The sequence below is a fragment of the Salmo salar genome, chromosome ssa21 (genome assembly GCF_905237065.1).
Source record: "Salmo salar chromosome ssa21, Ssal_v3.1, whole genome shotgun sequence".
In the NCBI taxonomy this organism is placed as follows: Eukaryota; Metazoa; Chordata; class Actinopteri; order Salmoniformes; family Salmonidae; genus Salmo; species Salmo salar.
Genome location: NC_059462.1, coordinates 11,956,023 through 11,974,445, shown reverse-complemented (window position 1 = coordinate 11,974,445; position 18,423 = coordinate 11,956,023). Strand labels below are relative to the sequence as shown.

The 18,423-nt window shown below is 43.8% G+C and overlaps 1 long non-coding RNA gene across 1 annotated transcript in view; it reads right to left on the bottom strand.

The window, feature by feature from the left end:
* LOC106581732 (uncharacterized) overlaps window positions 1-18,423 on the bottom strand; it is a 60,104-nt gene that overhangs the window by 18,249 nt on the left and 23,432 nt on the right. Inside the window, exon 4 of the long non-coding RNA XR_006761214.1 lies at window positions 14,421-14,500. This is a non-coding gene — a long non-coding RNA (uncharacterized lncRNA). The remainder of the gene's footprint in view (window positions 1-14,420; window positions 14,501-18,423) is intronic.

The following is an 18,423-nucleotide window of genomic DNA, read 5'->3' as shown; positions in this document are numbered from 1 at the left end:
AAAGATGAACGGAGTAAAGTACAGAGATATCCTTGATGAAAACCTACTCCAGAGCGCTCAGGACCTCAGACTGAGGCGAAGGTTCACCTTCCAACAGGACAACAACCCTAAGCACACAGCCAGGAGTGGCTTCGGGACAAGTCTCTGACTGTCCTTGAGTGGCCCAGCCAGAGCCCGGACTTGAACCTGATCGAACATCTCTGGAGAAACCTAAAAATAGTTGTGCAGCGACGCTCCCCATCCAATCTGACAGAGCTTGAAAGGATTTGCAGAGTAGAATGGGAGAAACTACCAAGCTTATAGTGTCATACCCAAGAAGACTTGAGGCTGTAATCACTGCCAAAGGTGATTCATCAAAGTACTGAATAAAGGGTCTGAATGCTTATGTAAATGTGATATTCCTGTTTTTATTTTTAATACATTTGCAAAACAAATTGCTTTGTCATTATGAGATATTGAATGTACATTGATTTCATTTTGTGTATGGTGTGTACAACAATTTAATCAATTTTAGCTTAAGACTGTAATGTAACAAAACATGGAAAAAGTGAAGGGGTCTGAATACTTTCCAAATGCACTGTAAGTGGCGCGAGTTTGAGGGTTGGTGTCAGGTTAAAGGTGTTTCTCCTTCATCGGAGAGCTTTGGTGGACATTTTCATGTTCTTCCATGAGGATTTTGAGCAGGGCCTTTCTTTTTCCACATTGAAGGTTTATATGGCAGCCATCTCGGCTTGTCATGTAGGGATTGACGGCTCTACCCCGGGGTCTTATCTTCTGGTTGTGCAGTTCCTGAAATGTGTGTGTCAGCTCAGACCAGTGTCTAAGCCTACAGCACCGATCTGGGACCTGCCTTTGGTCCTGGACACTGTGTGAGCCTCTGTTTGAACCATTGGAACCTGTGGACCTAAAAGTCCTTTCCTACAAGACTGCCCTGCTCATTGCCTTGGCCAAGGGCGTTGGGGATCTCTACTCACTATCAATCCAGAAAATTTCAAGAACTTTCTAAGTTTCTTCAAGTGCAGTCTCAAAAACCATCAAGCGCTATGATGAAACTGGCTCTCATGAGGACCACCATAGGAAAGGAAGACCCAGAGTTAATTCTACTGCAGAGAATAAGTTCATTAGAGTTACCAGCCCAAATAAATGCTTCAGAGTTCAAGTAACAGACACATCTCAACATCATCTGTTCATACAAAAATCCCTGTTCAGATCACTGCCAAAATCTGCATCTAATTCAGGAAATGTTTCAATGATGTCTCAATTGTACAGGATTTGAGTATTGCTGTGTCAAATTATGCATTGCGTCAATCCCATTGGACAAAGGAGCAGATGTAAAGGTTCCAATAGTTTTGTCCATGGCATGACAACGATAGTGGAACAGAGAAAGAGAGAGAGAGTAGGCTCAGGGATTAGAATCTCTGACCTGATTCTGGGCTGAACATGTAATATCATAAATGCCAGATTATGAGTCCTGTTGGAGCCGGGAGGGCAGGGAGGGTTAAAGATGAACACAATCTCTTAATCCTATGATAAAGGGGGTTAAGGGGCTGGGGCTGAACGATGGGGGAGGGACATCCCAGATGGATACTACATACAGTGTGCAGAGAACACCGTTTGACTGGGTTTGCTTCAAAACCATGTGCCAGTGTGTTTTTCTGTTTGGCACTAATTTCTGATCAACATGCAGAAAGACTGTTTGTCATCTTTCTCAGAGGTTGAAGTAAAAACACTGATTAATTTGCGCTTCTCTTAATTTCCGGTCAATGTACAGAAAGACTGGTGAGATTTCACTTGCTCTTACACCCACTGAACATGAAGCGTTCAGAGAAGCATGATTGGACATTGGATCTGAACTTCTTCATAGAAAGTCTCGGACTGTGGAAGAAATGAAGGACGAAATGCTTCACGATCCGAATATATCGACTTGCAAGACCATTTGTCATTATGTAAAGTCCAGACCACAGTAAAACCATGATTGAGAGGTAGACTTTGTGTGGGTGCAAACGTTTGTGTGAGGAGATGGTGGGTGTCTGAGATATACCGTTTGTCTTTCCTTGTGTCAGAGCTTTTGGGGTAATTGGACAAGAGATTACAAAGACACCAGCCAAGTGGACTGCTGTGAGGGGATTAGGGCCAGGGGGTGGTGGTGAGAAAAAGGGATATACTACTAGGCCAATCGTCTCATCTGAGTCATTGATGGCCGGGGGCAATTCCTAAATGCTCCTTTCACCATGACCTCAAAAAACCTTTCAAGAGGATGGAAGCAGTGTTGGCGTAACCCTGGCGTTAGCATTCAAATGCAAGAGAAAGTGTAACAACTGAATTGAGATCTGAGAATTGAAGCCTGAGCTGTAGCTTTGAGTTTTGGCCTGTCCATTGTAGGGTCAGAGAGACAGAAGGGAAGAGAAGTGCACTGCAACTTGTGGCTCTAGGCACTTTGAGAAGTGTGGCCAAGCAGCAGGGTAGAAAGCCAGCCAGTGCCAAATAGGATTAGTCCCTCAGCTCTAGCTGAAGTTTCAGTCTAACGCCACCCAAGACGATCTCTGCTAATAAGATTACTAGAGCCCGAACGATAAATCGGTTGACCGATATTATCGACCGATATTAGCCTTTCACAGAAATATTTGTATCGGTCTTTATTCCACAGATAAAGCTCCAATATTATAAACATAGAATAAACAAATACGTCTGCTCATTTGCAGTAATTTTTCTTTTCTTTCTAATGGTTGCCTGAAGAGGGTGCTCTACGAGCTACTCATTGAACATCACTCAGCCCAAGGTCACAACGTGAGAGATAGTAGGCATGGTGGTTTGACGGTGAGTAGCTTGCCACAGCCAGCATATTTGAATAAGTAAATAATCAAAAGTACACTTCACCAAGCAAGCGGCCCTGTCCTCATCACATTCTCACTTAGTTAATGTTAACTTGCTAGCTAGCTAGAAATCTATGCTAATTATGTGCCAATACTGAACTGGTGCCAAAGTGAACACTTGTCCTTGATACAAAAAGAACACCGTTACTGTATGGGCCTATTATGTTAGCTAGTCATTCAAAAATCATGTTAAACACTATTTCACACAGTGAGTCCATGCAACTTATTATGCGACTTTTACTCCAGAAATTATTTAGGCTTGCCATAAGAAAGGGGTTGGAAACTTATTGACTCAAGACATTTCAGCTTTTCCTTATTTATTAATTTATAAAAATTTCTAAAACACAATTCCACTTTGACATTATGGGGTATCGTGTAGGCCAGTAACACAAAATCTAAATTTAATACATTTTTAATTTAGGCTGTAACACAACAAAATGTGGAAAAAGTTAAAGGGTGTGACTACTTTCTGAAGTTAATTGGTGGACTTTTGCCTCCATAAAATTGGTAACAGACTCAAAAATCCCATTATGGTCGGGCTCTAAACATTTCTGCATGCTGCCCTGCCAGCACTGGCTAGCTACGTACGCGCACACAGAAAACACACACACACACACACACACACACACACACACACACACACACACACACACACACACACACACACACACACACACACACACACACACACACACACACACACACACACAGAGAGAGATTTACATTCTGAAACAGATGGGTCACGGTTTGTGCAATTGAATGATTATCCTGATTATGTTATTTTTCCTCTGCTGCCTTGCCAGTCCAGGGGCACATGCTCTGTGTTCAAAAACGACAAACTGTTGTTTTTTTTCTCTATGAAAAACTTCAGGATTTACTTCAGTGGTAGCTCATCCGGCAAGCAGTGAGACCCTTGGAAACATTACATTGCTTTCTTATGCTGAATCATAACTGAAAATGACAGCTCCATCTCTAAGAAAAATATAGATGAACTGACCTTGACAGTTGGCTGCACGCACGCACCCACCCACACACACAGACAGACACAATCACAGATCAGAAGAACTTCCCGACAGTCACGTCTCAGTGGGAGACAGTACCTGCAGCTCAGGTGGAGCACAGTCAGGAATGTAATTATTTAGACACAGCACATGGAAGATATTTCAATCTGATTTTGGAACATATGCTTCTAGAATAAATGTCGCTTTAACTTCTCTAGGGTAGGGGGCAGTATTTAGAAATTCAGATGAATAACGTGCCCAAATTAAACTGCCTGCTTCTCAGGCCCAGAAGGTAGGATATGCATATTATTAGTAGATTTGGATAGAAAACACTCTGAAGTTTCTAAAACTGTTTGAAAGATGTCTGTGAGTATAACAGAACTCATATGGCAGGCAAAAACCTGAGACAAAATCCAACCAGGAAGTGACTTGTAGTTTTTCTATCTAATCCCTATTCAAACTTCAGTGTCTGTGGGGTCATTCTGCACTTTCTAAGGCTTCCATTGGATGTCAACAGTCTTTAGAAACTTGTTTCATGCGTCGACTGTTACTGGGCAGAGAATAGGAGCTCAGTCAATCAGTGGACTGCCTGGGACCAGTGAGTTATTTACTGCACGGGCACGCAAGCACGCCCTTCCTTCTTTTTCCTCTGTAATGAATATGCTATTGTCCGGTTGGAATATTATCGAAGTTTTATGTTAAAAAGACCCTAAGGATTGATTGTAAACATCGCTTGACATGTTTCTACGAACGGTAATGGAACTATTTGACTTTTCATCTCTGGTTTTGTGCTTGCGCGTTATGCCTTTGGATTAGTGATCTGAACGTGCAAACAAAACGGAGGTATTTGGACATAAATATGGAGTTTTTCGAACAAAAAGAACATTTCTTGTGGGAGTCCTGGGAGCGCATTCCGACGAAGATCAGCAAAGGTAAGGGAAGATTTATAATACTAATTCTGAGTTTAGCTGACTCCAGAACTTGGCGGGTAACTGTATAGCTTGCTTTGATGGCTGAGCTCTGTACTCAGAATATTGAAAAATGTGCTTTCGCCGTAAAGCTATTTTAAAATCTGACACAGCGGTTGCATTAAGGAGAAGTGTATCTATAATTCTTTCAATAACTGTTGTAAATTTTATCAATGTTTATGATGAGTATTTTTGTAAATTAATGTGCTCATTCACCAGGAGTTTTGGTGGGAATCAATTTTCTGAACATCATGCGCAAATGTAAAATGGGGGTTTATAGATATAAATATGAACTTTATCGAACAAAACATCCATGTATTTTGTAACATTGAGTCCTGGGAGTGTCATCTGATGAAGATCATCAAAGGTTAGTGATTAATTTTAGCTGTATTTCTGTTTTTTGTGACGCCTCTCCTTGCTTGGAAAATGGCTGTGTGGTTTTTCTTGTTTAGGTGCTGTCCTAACATAATCTAATGTTATGCTTTCGCCGTAAAGCCTTTTTGAAATCGGACACTGTGGTTGGATTAAGGAGGATCTTATCTTTAAAATGGTGTATAATACTTGTGTGTTTGAGAAATTTGAATTATGAGATTGTTGTTTTGAATTTGCCGCCCTGCTATTTCACTGCCTGTTGATAGTGTGTACCGCGGGTGGGGCGCTAGCGTCCCACATACCGCAGAAAGGTTTTAAAGGGCTCAATGGCTCGCTTCAAATGACTTTAACAGGCCGTGAGGGTTCCTGAAATAATAAATCATTCTAACTTCAATATTCATACATACACTGAGTACACCAGACATTAGGAGCACCTTCCTAACATAGAGTTGCAGCCTCCCTTTTGCCCTCAGAACAGCCTCAATTCATCGAGGCATGGACTCTACAAGGTGTCGAAAGCATTCCACAGGGATGCTGGCCCATGTTGACTCCAAAGCTTCCCACAGTTGTGTCAAGTTGGCTGGATGTCCTTTGGATGTTGGACACTTCTTGATACACACGGGAAACTGTTGAGTGTGAAATACCCAGCAGCGTTGCAGTTCTTGACACAAACCGGTGCGCCTGGCACCTACAACCATACCCCGTTCAAAGGCACCCACATTTTTTGTCTTGACACTTCACCCTCCGAATGGCACACATACACAATCCATGTCTCAATTGTCTCACGACTTAAAAATCCTTCTTTAACTTGTCTCCTCTCAGTCATCTACACTGATTGAAGTGGATTTAACAAGTGACATCAATAAGGGATCATAGCATTCACCTGGATTCACCTGGTCAGTCTATTTCATGGAAAGAGCAGGTGTTCTTAATGTTTTGAAATACTGTATGTACACAAGCCAGGCTAAATAAAAGGATGTTTAACATGCATACATACGTTCTCACCCTGATGGAGGGTTTCCCACAGCATTTGATAGTTTTGGTGGGCCATCAAGGCAAAAAGTGTGTAAATCAGCTTCCTCTTGCTTGCCTGGACAACCACCGGTACTAACTTCATCGCTGTGAGAAACCCTGAGGTGAAATGATCAAACGTATGAGGTGGGGAGCCTCATCTATAATATTAGAAGAGACCATGATAGATCCCATTACGTATCTTTATGGTAGGGCTGGGTGATATATCTCATTAATTAGAGGAATTCAAATGTATGTTTTTGTGCGATATTCCAAATATATATCTTAATTTTTTTTTAAGCGTTTATGTCTGCTTGTTCTCATGTTGTCTTTCTGGTCTCGTTTCCTTCTCTCCTTCTGTGTTGTGTGCACCGCGTGCGCACGCACGCACGCACGCACGCACGCAAATAGGGTTGCCAGGGGCCCAATGACTACTCAAAACCCACCCACAAAGCCTGAAAACTAGCTCACACTTTTTTTCCTGCAGTAAGAGAGGAGTTGCCACATTTAGCCAATAAACCCATTTTCCACAGTGGTGTAAAGTACTTAAGTAAAAATACTTGAAAGTACTACTTAAGTCATTGTTTGGGGTATCTGTACTTTACTTTACTATTTATATTTTTGACAACTTTTACCTCACTACATTCCTAAAGAAAATTATGGACTTTTTACTCCATAGATTTTCCCTGACACCCAAAAGAACTTGTTACATTTTGAATGCTTAGCAGGACAAGAACATGGCCTAATTCACACACTTATCAAGAGATCATCCCTGGTCATCACTACTGCCTTTGATCTAGCGGACTCACTAAACCCATGCTTTGTTTGTAAATGATGTCTGAGTGTTGGAGCATGTCCCTTGCGATCCGTAAATTTAAAAAAAGAAAAGAAAATGGTGCCGTCTGGTTTGCTAAATACAAGGCATTAAGGCATATAAGGCAACGTGAATAATAAAGGAATTTGATTATGTTGCAAGAGAAAAGATAACTCGCCCTCATTAAACTATCATTTTCTATCAATGGATGTCGATTTAACTTGTTTGACTGCTAGGATTGTGTAATTAAGTCTGTGTGAGCTGGTGTGGAGGAGTCAGGCGCAGGACAGCAGATATGAGTAAAAAACATATTTACTCAAAATACAAACAAATACAACGCAATAATGTGAGCCCACGATAACGGACCGTATTACATACAAACAATTACTCACAAACAAACATGGGGGAACAGAGGTTTAAATAATGAACAAGTAATTGGGGAATTGAAACCAGGTGTGTAAGACAAAGACAAAACAAATGGAAAATGAAAAGTGGATCGGCGATGGCTAGAAGGCCGGTGAAGTCGACCGCCGAACGCTGCCCGAACAAGGAGAGGGACCAACTTCGGCGGAAGTCGTGACAGATTGTGAATAACTATAGATAAATCCAACAGGAGAGTTTGAGGGATGAAAGTTGGACAGAGGATCTCAAAATCTCTGTGCAAGAAACACTTGAACAAACTTCAAAAGAATGTTTGCCTATTTTCTGGCAATTATGCTTTTTCTATGTGCCAGATGTTAAGACTACAAACTGTTATAAAATGGCCTATTTGCGAGATTGACTTGTCATTTCAATAGGCATAGGCTTACTAAAATATGGGTTTATGATTGTAATTAATCTTTTCCATGGTTTGGTTAGCTAGATGCAAGTAGCCTATAGTTACTGATAGCCTACAGTAGCCTAGGCAAGATGTAAGATGAACGATTTAGCAGCTTGCTTAGTTCAAATTGACAGACTCATTTATTTAACATGAATAGCGAGGCGATTTTTAGGTAAGAAGTGCTTCTGTTGCCAAACAGCTTGCTGGAATAGGCTACTGAGAATGGTGTTATAATTTCAATCACTGAATAATATATTAATAATATGGATATGAACTGAAGAGGCCTATCCTTGTCAACAACAGCCAGTGTTTTTTTCTTCTTCATTTTGTTAACCTTTTTTTTACCTGATTGACTGTTACCTTTAATCTAATGCATTCTAACAACAGCTGATCGGCAATTGCATAGAATTGACCATGATCACAATTGATAACTTTCAATTTCATTACCTAAACATGGCCATTAATAATTGCATAATAACACAAGGCTACAACAACAATAAACTGAAGTTATAGACTATTTAATAAATCCGTTTTCCAGCTTCAGGTAGGCTGTCACGACTTCTGTCGAAGTCGATGCCTCTCCTTGTTCGGGCGGTGTTCGGCGGTCGACGTCGCCGGTCCTCTAGCCATCGCCGATCCATTTTTAATTTTCCATTTATTTTGTCTTGTTTTCCCACACAACTGGTTTTCATTTCCCTCATTACGTGTTGAGTATTTAACCCTCTGTTCCCCCCATGTTTTGTGTGGTATTGTTTGTTGTAAGTGCTTGTGCACATTTGTTTGACTGGTGCACGTCGGGTTTAGGGATGGATCCCCATCGTTCCTATGGCTATGCCCTTCCCAGTTCACGCCTTAGATAGTCGACCATTAGGGTCAGGGTTGATTAGGGAGGCCACCGCTCCTCTGGGCATGGTGACGCAGGGGGGTCACACGGAGAGAATCAGTCTCTTTCTCATTGACTCTCCTGCGTTTCCCGTGGCGCTAGGTCTACCCTGGTTAGCTTGTCATAACCCCACTGTTTCATGGCAACGGAGGGCTCTCACGGGTGGTCGCGAGTGTGCTCGGGGAGGTGCTTTGGGGTTTCCGTAGGTGCTACTACGGTGGAAAGTCCAGACCAGGTCTCCACCGTGCGCATTCCCCCCGAATATGCTGATTTGGCTCTCGCCTTCTCCAAAAAGAAGGCAACTCAATTACCACCCCATCGACGGGGGGATTGTGCAATAAATCTCCTGGTAGACGCAGCACTTCCAAAGAGTCACGTGTATCCCCTGTCACAGGCGGAGACGGTGGCTATGGAAACATATGTCTCCAAATCCCTGCATCAGGGGTACATTCGGTCCTCCACTTCACCCGCCTCCTCGAGTTTCTTTTTTGTGAAGAAGAAGGAAGGAGGTTTGCGCCCGTGCATTGACGATCAAGGCCTTAATCAGATAACTGTGCGGTACAGTTACCCGCTACCTCTAATTGCCACGGCGGTTGAGTCAATGCACGGGGCGCACTTCTTCACTAAACTTAATCTCAGGAGTGCTTACAACCTGGTGCGTATCCGGGAGGGAGACGAGTGGAAGACAGCGTTCAGTACGACCTCAGGGCATTATGAGTACCTTGTCATGCCGTATGGGTTGATGAATGCTCCATCAGTCTTCCAAGCCTTTGTAGACGAGATTTTCAGGGACCTGCACAGGCAGGGTGTAGTGGTGTATAATGATGACATTCTGATATACTCCGCTACACGCACCGAGCACCTTGGTGCGCAAGGTACTTGGTCGACTGTTGGAGCATGACCTGTACGCCAAGGCTGAGAAATGCCTGTTCCTCCAACAGTCCGTCTCCTTCATAGGGTACTGCATTTCCACCTCAGGGGTGGAGATGGAGAGTGACCGCATTTCAGCTGTGCGTAATTGGCCGACTCCCACCACGGTAAAGGAGGTGTTTGCCAATTACTACCGGAGGTTTATCCAGGGTTTTGGTCAGGTAGCTGCTCCCATTACCTCACTGCTGAAGGGGGGGCCGGTACATTTGTAGTGGTCAGCTGAGGCAGACAGGGCTTTTGGTCACCTGAGGGCTCTCTTTACCTCGGCTCCCTTGGAACCCTCTTTGGCATTCATAGTGGAGGTGGACGCATCCGAGGCTGGGATAGGAGCCGTGCTCTCTCAGCGCTCGGGTACGCCACCGAAGCTCCTGCCGTCTCCTTCCTCTGCCTGGTCTCCCTACGGCCCCTGGGACACCGCCCATGTTCACCTTCAGCGCGCTGTGCTGCGCCAGAAAGTTGTCGCAGACCGTCACCGCAGTGAGGCCCCGGTGTTTCCACCAGGGGACCAGGTCTGGCTCTCGACCCGAAACCTGCCCCTCCGCCTGCCCTGCCGGAAGCTGGGTACGCGGTTTGTGGGGCAATTTACAGTCCTGAGGAGACTGAACGAGGTGAGTTACAGGTTACAGCTTCCCCCGATTACCATATTAACCCCTCGTTCCATGTGTCTCTCCTCAGGCCGATGGTGGCTGGCCCGCTCCAGGAGTCTGAGGTGCGGGAGGTTCCTCCGCCCCCTTTGGACGTCGAGGGGGCCCCGGCGTACTGTGTTCGTTCCATACTGGATTCGAGGCGTCGGGCGAGGGGCCTTCAGTACCTCGTGGACTGGGAGGGGTATGGTCCGGAGGAGAGATGCTGGGTTCCGGTGGAGGACGTGTTGGACCCTTCAATGCTGCGGGAGTTTCACCGTCTCCGTCCGGATCGCCCTGCGCCTCGCCCTCCGGGTCGTCCCCGAGGCCGTTGTCGGCGCACGGCTCAAGGGGGGGTACTTTCACGACTTCTACCGAAGTCGATGCCTCTCGTTGTTCGGGCGGTGTTTGGCGGTCGACGTCGACGGTCTTCTAACCATCGCCGATCCATTTTTCATTTTCCATTTGCTTTGTCTATTTTTCCCACACACCTGGTTTTCATTTCCCTCATTACGTGTTGTGTATTTAACCCTCTGTTCCCCCCATGTCTTTGTGTGGTATTGTTTGTTGTAAGTGCTTGTGCTTTGACTGGTGCGCGTCGGGTTATTGTGCCCATATTTTGTATTTCTTATAGCGTTGGTTTTACTATTAAACTGCTCCGGCTATTACCAAGTTCTGCTCTCCTGCATCTGACTTCCCTGCCACCAGTTACGCACCCCTTACATAGGCAACACAAGTAACACAAATTGATTTGCAATGACTCCATTGATAACATAATTTCAACATATTTATTGTATCAAATGATAGGCTACAATAGCCTACATAGGCATATAAATAAATAGGTTACTTAATGGCCAACAGATTGTGATGGAAAATGTTATGTGATGGAACATTTTATGATTGTGCTTTTCTAATAACCAATTTCTGTGTTCATGCAAGTGACTGGTTAAACGAATCCTCACTATCAGTATCTGCAATTTGGCCGTACACCCAGATCCTTTTTTTTGAGAACGAAAGATATCTCTGTTTCAAGGTCTCAGCTTAGAGAGAAGAAGCCCCGTGAGGTATTGGTCTGTCACATGCATGACCCAGTATTGGTCGGTCACATGAATGAAGCAAATGTTAATGATAAATGAATTATGAATGATGAATAAGCTAAATCATGCAAATATAACTTGTCTGCAATATATAAGAGAACTAACGGGACTGCTCCGGTAGAGCTCCTGATCGACATGTGTACTTGGTGCATTGAGTTGGTTGGAACCTCTCCAGCATGCTGATAATAAAGAATGATTAATTTAAGATTGACTTTGAATGTCCCTGTGAAGAATTTCCACGACAAGATGTATGTATCACTGTCCACATTCAATTTCAGTTTCATTGTGGACTTTTCCCCTTATCAGAAGCAAGTGAGGGAGATCCATAACTTCCATTTGAAATCTCCACTCGCGCAGCACTCGAGACCCAAGAACTGAGCATGCGTAAAACCTTTCATTTTACATGGTTTTCCATAAGCAAAGTTGACATGAGAATGCAGTTTAAACCACCTTCAAGCTAATGTATCTAATGCGCTCTAGAGCGCCTTAATAAGTAGTTTACATGTATATGTTTACATGCATTGTCATCTTAGAACTGATGGTGCGAATCAGTTCTAGCGCTTTAATATTTTTTGAGGAAAGAAGGTTGGAAATAGGATGTCTCCATAATGACAATCTAAATAGTCTACCTACAACTGGTAAAAAGTTGTCATGATGTGCGCGTTTGCTGCTCTGTATCCTCTCATTCATGTGACCCAGCTGCCTGCTGCAGCGCTCAGCCTCAACAGACACCCCTCCGACCCTCCCCACCACTCACGTGTCCACTCACTCAGCAACAGCCTTCTCACTGCCTGATAGTCAGCAGCAGCAGGTCACAGTAAAATATATTAATATGTAAAATAAAATGCCATGGCGGCCTTGGTCTAATTTCGAAATAGCCCCAAACCCCGCAACCAATATATTTTCACTCAAGACATCATTTTCAAAGTAGCCCAATCCTTGGGAAAAGCACGGACATGGCAACCCTGCCCACCACCATTGCCTTCGTAAAGTATTCAGACCCCTTGACATTTTCCACATGTTTTTAATGTTACAGCCTTATACTAAAATGGATGAAATAAAATAAAAATCCTCAGCAATCTACACACAATACCCCATAATGATAAAGCGAACAGGTTTTTAGATAAAGAATTTAATAATAAAAAACAGAAATACCTTATTTATATAAATATTCAGACAGGATTGTGTCAAGGCACAGAGAGATCCTTGATGAAAACCTTTTCCAGAACACTCAGGACCTCAGACTGGGGCGAATGTTCACCTTCCAACAGGACAATGACCCTAAGCACAGCCAAGACAACAAAGACTTTGAATGTCCTTTAGTGGCCCAGCCAGAACCCGGACTTGAACCCGATCGAACATCTCTGAAGAGACCTGAAAATAGCTGTGCAGCAACGCCCCCATCCAACCTGACAGAGCTCGAGAGGATCTGCAGAGAAGAATGGGAGAAACTCCCCAAATACAGTTGTGCCAAGCTTGTAGCGTCATACCCAAGAAGACTTGAGGCTGTAATCGCTACCAAAGGTGCTTCAACAAAGTAAAGGGTCTGAATATGTATGTAAGTGTAATATTTCCATTTTGTATTTTTAATACATTAGCATAAATGGCTAAAAACCTGTTTTTGCTTTGTCATTATGGTGTATTGTGTTGGTTGATTAGGGGAAAAAAGCAATTTAATACATTTTAGAATAAGCCTGTAACCAAACAAAATGTGGAAAAAGTCAAGGGGTCTGAATACTTTCCGAAGGCACTTTATATCATGAATCGCCCATATTTTGGAAAAAATCAAGATATAACTTCTACGCCATAATCACCCAGCCCTGCGTTATGGCCAATTACTACTGGGTCGATATACAAGACCTTGCAAACCACACATAATTACAGGTTGGTCTAAAACCTGCCAAAAACACAGAAGGATCTGGATCGATTCAGAGGCAGCTCCTCCCCCTTGATGACTGTGCTGTTCATCTTAGTACAGTATTAGAGTGGAGTCACTACAGCAGCAGCCAGTAAGATGCGATCAGTAAAGTCAATCACAACATAACAGAGAAGCAAAGAAACTCCCAAAATTATCTGGGACACATTACAGCATGCGGTGCCATGAAAGCTTTCTATTGTTCATTACAATCGATCGTCTCAGGAAAAGTAGCCCAGCTTCAATAGACGAGACGAGTAAGGTGTTCATCATGCCCAGTGGAACATGATGTTGGCAAACCCCACACCTGGCAACTTGGTAAAAAGTGCACATGGGAATGAGTGAAGGTCCGAGACCAAGGATTGACACTTTGAGACCGGCCTCAAGCATTTTAACGACTGTTTGATTTGCAGTCGGCCGCGTGGCAAGCATTCCTTCCTTCCATAGCAGGTAGTGCCCACCAGGTGATAATCTGCATACCTTCTGTTCACGCAGCATAACTGGTTGTCAGTTTCCATATAAAACTGTATTTTCCCATGGTTCCCATGGTCCCCATAACCATCAACACTCAAAATAATATGAACAACATATACTTTGTGCACCCAGGTTCATATTCTCATTTTAAATACCCATACTTACTGTTGTTTGAACAAATCAGACATATATTGACCTAAACAGGTAACAGGCTATTGCGTAATTAGCTAGGTGTTCAGATTTTTTTTAAACAAATGACTCTGTCACCTGAAAGAAGTGTGACCATCAATTCAGGCTAGGCGGTCGGGCAAATTATTTTTAAATGTTCACATGAAACATTTAAGGTTTAATTGTCACATCATTCCATGTGAAGCCTTTGTAAAACATCAGGCAACTGTAGAGAAACAGCCACAGAAACAGCCGCGTGTGTTTCTGTGTATGTGTGTAACCCCGCTCGGCCTGTTCACATCTGGCTGAGGAGGATGCTCTTCTTGCGTCGCTATGTCTGCATGGCCCGTTTATTATTAATGCACTGAAGTGACTGTGCCAAGCAAGATGAAAATACACACAATCACAATGACATGAGCCAAACATGGACCTCAGGGGAGGGCAGGGGTCGATGCCAGCACGGTGTCTTACCGATTGCCGTCTTCCGGCATGGCGAACAGAGTCTTCTCAGTGGCCACCCGAAACCTCCCGTGGACTGAGAGGCTCACACCCTGAGAAGGAGAGAGAGGGGAAGAAAGCGTTAGTGTGCGAAAGATAGTGGAAGATAATGAGGGGGAAATTATTAATGAGGGATTTGGGACAGAGAGAGACGGGCAAAAGAGAGAGAGAGAGAAAAGATGAGATAGAAAGAAGATGAGAAAGAGACTAGAGCAAGAGAAAGAAAGGTAAAGAGAGGGGCATGCAAAGATCCATCGCTAGATATGAGTGATGTGATTGATGGAAAGGTATGTAACAGATTGTAAATGCAGACTGAGGCAGAGGCCATGTTAAGCCCTTTGTCTGTGTGTGTGTGTGTGTGTGTGTGTGTGTGTGTGTGTGTGTGTGTGTGTGTGTGTGTGTGTGTGTGTGTGTGTGTGTGTGTGTGTGTGTGTGTGTGTGTGTGTGTGTGTGTGTGTGTGTGTGTGTGTGTGTGTTTAACGAGCCACACAGGGCATTAGGAAGAAGGGTGAAGGTTAACAAGGAGGACAAGGCTGAGCATCCCTTCGCTGCCATAGCAGCACACCAATTGGTGTGTCCAGGATAAGGCAAGGACTGCATCGTTACCGTGGAAACAGCCTCTGTCTCTCCCTCTCTCTCACACACACAGTGCGAAAAATATTAAAACTCAAGTACACCCAAAGTCAAGCACCAATGGCAGGGCGGCATAGTACAGTGGAGAGTCTGATATGATCAGACTAGACATTGTAGACAAGGCGTTCCACACACTAACATTATCACACCCTGTCCTGATCTGCAGCGGCCATGTCCCTTCAAGGAGCCCTGTGGCACAGTGGAAGCAGAATATTAGCATCTGACTGCTGAAAAAAAACACTAGGCCTGATATATCAAAAAGCTCTGTAGACTTATCAAGCAAACTGCTTTGACTGAAGATGGCCCTAAATATGTAAACCCGTCTGATTGAAAATGGTTGCAAAGTGCCTTTTCCATATGGTAAGACACTGCCGTCAACACAAGCTTATTTTATAGAAGTTTCCCCTCTATAAGAGATCAGTGTAAAAGGGCAGCACTTTGTTAACATACAGTGCCTTCGGAAAGTATTCAGACCCCTTGACTTTTCCCACATTTTGTTAAGTTACAGCCTTATTCTAAAATGGAGTAAATATAAAAAATCCTCAGCAGTCTACACACAATACCCTATAATGACAAAGCGAAAACAGATTTTTAGAAATGTTTGCAAATGTATTAAAAATAAAAAAATAAAATACTTATTTACTTAAGTATTCAGACCTTTTGCTATGAGACTCGAAATTTAGCTCAGGTACATCATGTTTCCATTGAGCGTCCTTGAGATGTTTCTACAACTTTATTGGAGTCCACCTGTGGTAAATTCAATTAATTGGACATGATATAAGGTCCCACAGTTGACAGTGCATGTCAGAGCAAAAACCAAGCCATGAGGTTCGAAGGAATTGTCCAAGGAATTGTCCAAGACAGGATTGTGTCGAGGCACAGATCTGGGGAAGGATACCAAAAAATGTCTGCAGCACTGAAGGTCCCCAAGAACACATTGGCCTCAATCATTCTTAACTAGAAGTTTGGAACCACCAAGAGTCTTCCTAGAGCTCTCCGCCCGGCCAAAATAGGCAAATTGGGAGAGAAGGGCCTTGGTCAGGGAGGTGAACAAGAACCCGATGGTCCCTCTGACAGAGCTCTAGAGTTCATCTGTGGTGATGGTAGAACCTTCCAGAAGGACAACCATCTCTGCAGCATTCCACCAATCAGGTCTTCATGGTAGAGTGCCAGACGGAAGCCAATCCTTAGTAAAAGGCACATGACACCTGCTTGGAGTTTGTCAAAAAGGCACCTAAAGACTCTCAGACCATGAGAAACAAGATTCTCTGGTCTGATGAAACCAAGATTGAATTCTTTGGCATGAATGCCAAGCATCACGTCTGAAGGAAACCTGTGGGGATGTTTTTCAGCGGGAGGGACAGGGAGACTAGTCAGGATAGAGGTAAAGTTGAACAGAGCAAATTACAGACACAGTTGAAGTCGGAATAATAGTCAGAATAATAGTAGAGAGAATGATTTATTTCAGCATTTCTTTCTTTCATCACATTCCCAGTTTGTCAGAAGTTTACATACACTGAATTATTATTTGGTAGCATTGCCTTTAAATTGTTTAACTTGGGTCAGACGTTTCGGGTTGCCTTCCACAAGCTTCCCATATGGGTGAATTTTAGCCCATTCCTCCTGACAGAGCTGGTGTAACTGAGTCAGATTTGTAGGCCTCCTTGCTTGCACAGGCATTTTCAGTTCTGCCCACAAATTTTCTATAGGATTGAGGTCAGGGCTTTGTAATAGCCACTCCAATACCTTGACTTTGTTGTCCTTAAGCCGTTTTGCCACAATTTTGGAAGTATGCTTGGGATCATTGTCCATTTGGAAGACGCATTTGTGACCAAGCTTTAACTTCCTGAGTGATGTCTTGAGATGTTGCTTCAATATATCCACATAATTTTCCTGCCTCATGATACCATCTATTTTGTGAAGTGCACCAGTCCCTGCTGCAGCAAAGCACCCCCACAACATGATGCTGCCACCCCCCATACTTCACGGTTGGGTTGGTGTTCTTCGGCTTGCAAGCCTCTCCGTTTTTCCTCCAAACATAACAATGGTCATTATGGCCAAACAGTTCTATTTTTGTTTCATCAGACCAGAGGACAATTCTCCAAAAAGTACGATCTTTGTCCCCATGTGCAGTTGCAAACCGTAGTCTGGCTTTTTTATGGCAGTTTTGGAGCAGTGGCTTCTTCCTTGCTGAGCGGCCTTTCAGGTTATTTTGATATAGGACTTGTTTTACTGTGGATATAGATACTTTTGTACCTGTTTCCTCCAGCATCTTCACAAGATCCTTTGCTGTTGTTCTGGGATTGACTTGCACTTTTCCCACCAAAGCACGTTCATTTCTAGGAGACAGAACGCGTCTCCTTCCTGAGCGGTATGACGGCTGCGTGGTCCCATGGTGTTTATACTTGCGTACTATTGTTTGTACAGATGAACATGGTACCTTCAGGCGTTTGGAAATTGCTCCCAAGGATGAACCAGACTTGTGGAGGTCTACACTTTTTTTCTGATGTCTTGGCTGATTTCTTTTGATTTTCCCATGATCTCAAGCAAATAGTCTGAAGGTAGGCCTTGAAATACATCCACAGGTACACCTCCAATTGACTCAAATGATGTCAATTAGCCTATCATATGCTTCTAAAGCCATGACATCATTTTCTGGAATTTTCCAAGCTGTTTAAAGGCACAGTCAACTTAATGTATGTAAACTTAATGTATGTAAACAGTGAATTATAAGTGAAATAATCTGTCTGTAAATAATTGTTGGAAAAATTACTTGTATCATGCACAAAGTAGATGAACTAACTGTCACAACTCCTACCGTAGGTAGCTCCCTCTCCTGTCTGGGTCGCCCTCGAGGCCGGTGTCAGCGCACTGCGGGAGCCGCGCGTCGGGGGGGGGGGGGGTACTGTCACGACTCCTACCGTAGGTAGCTCCCCCTCCTGTTCGGGTGGCGCTCGGCGGTCGTCGTCGCCGGCCTACTAGCTGCTACTGATTCCCTTTTCCCCCTTTTCGTTTATTGTGTGCACCTGTTTTTGGTTTGGGCTGATTAGCTGGGCTATTTTAGCCAGGAGGCCCGCCTGCTCTGTGTGCAGGATTATTTGTTTGTTGTATTGCTTGTGAATGCACGCTCATTTGTATTTTTGAGGTGCGAGTGCGTATTTTGCGCCGACCTGTTTTGTCCCATGTGTTTGGGCACTTTGGTTTTTCTGTGCGCTCTAGTTCGCTGTTGGGGCGGCTTTTGTTTTGCCGTTGTGTGTTGAATAAATAACACTACCCTGCATTGTCTGCTTCCTGCTCCTGACTCTGCACACACAACGCCCAAGCGTATCACTAACCGACTTGC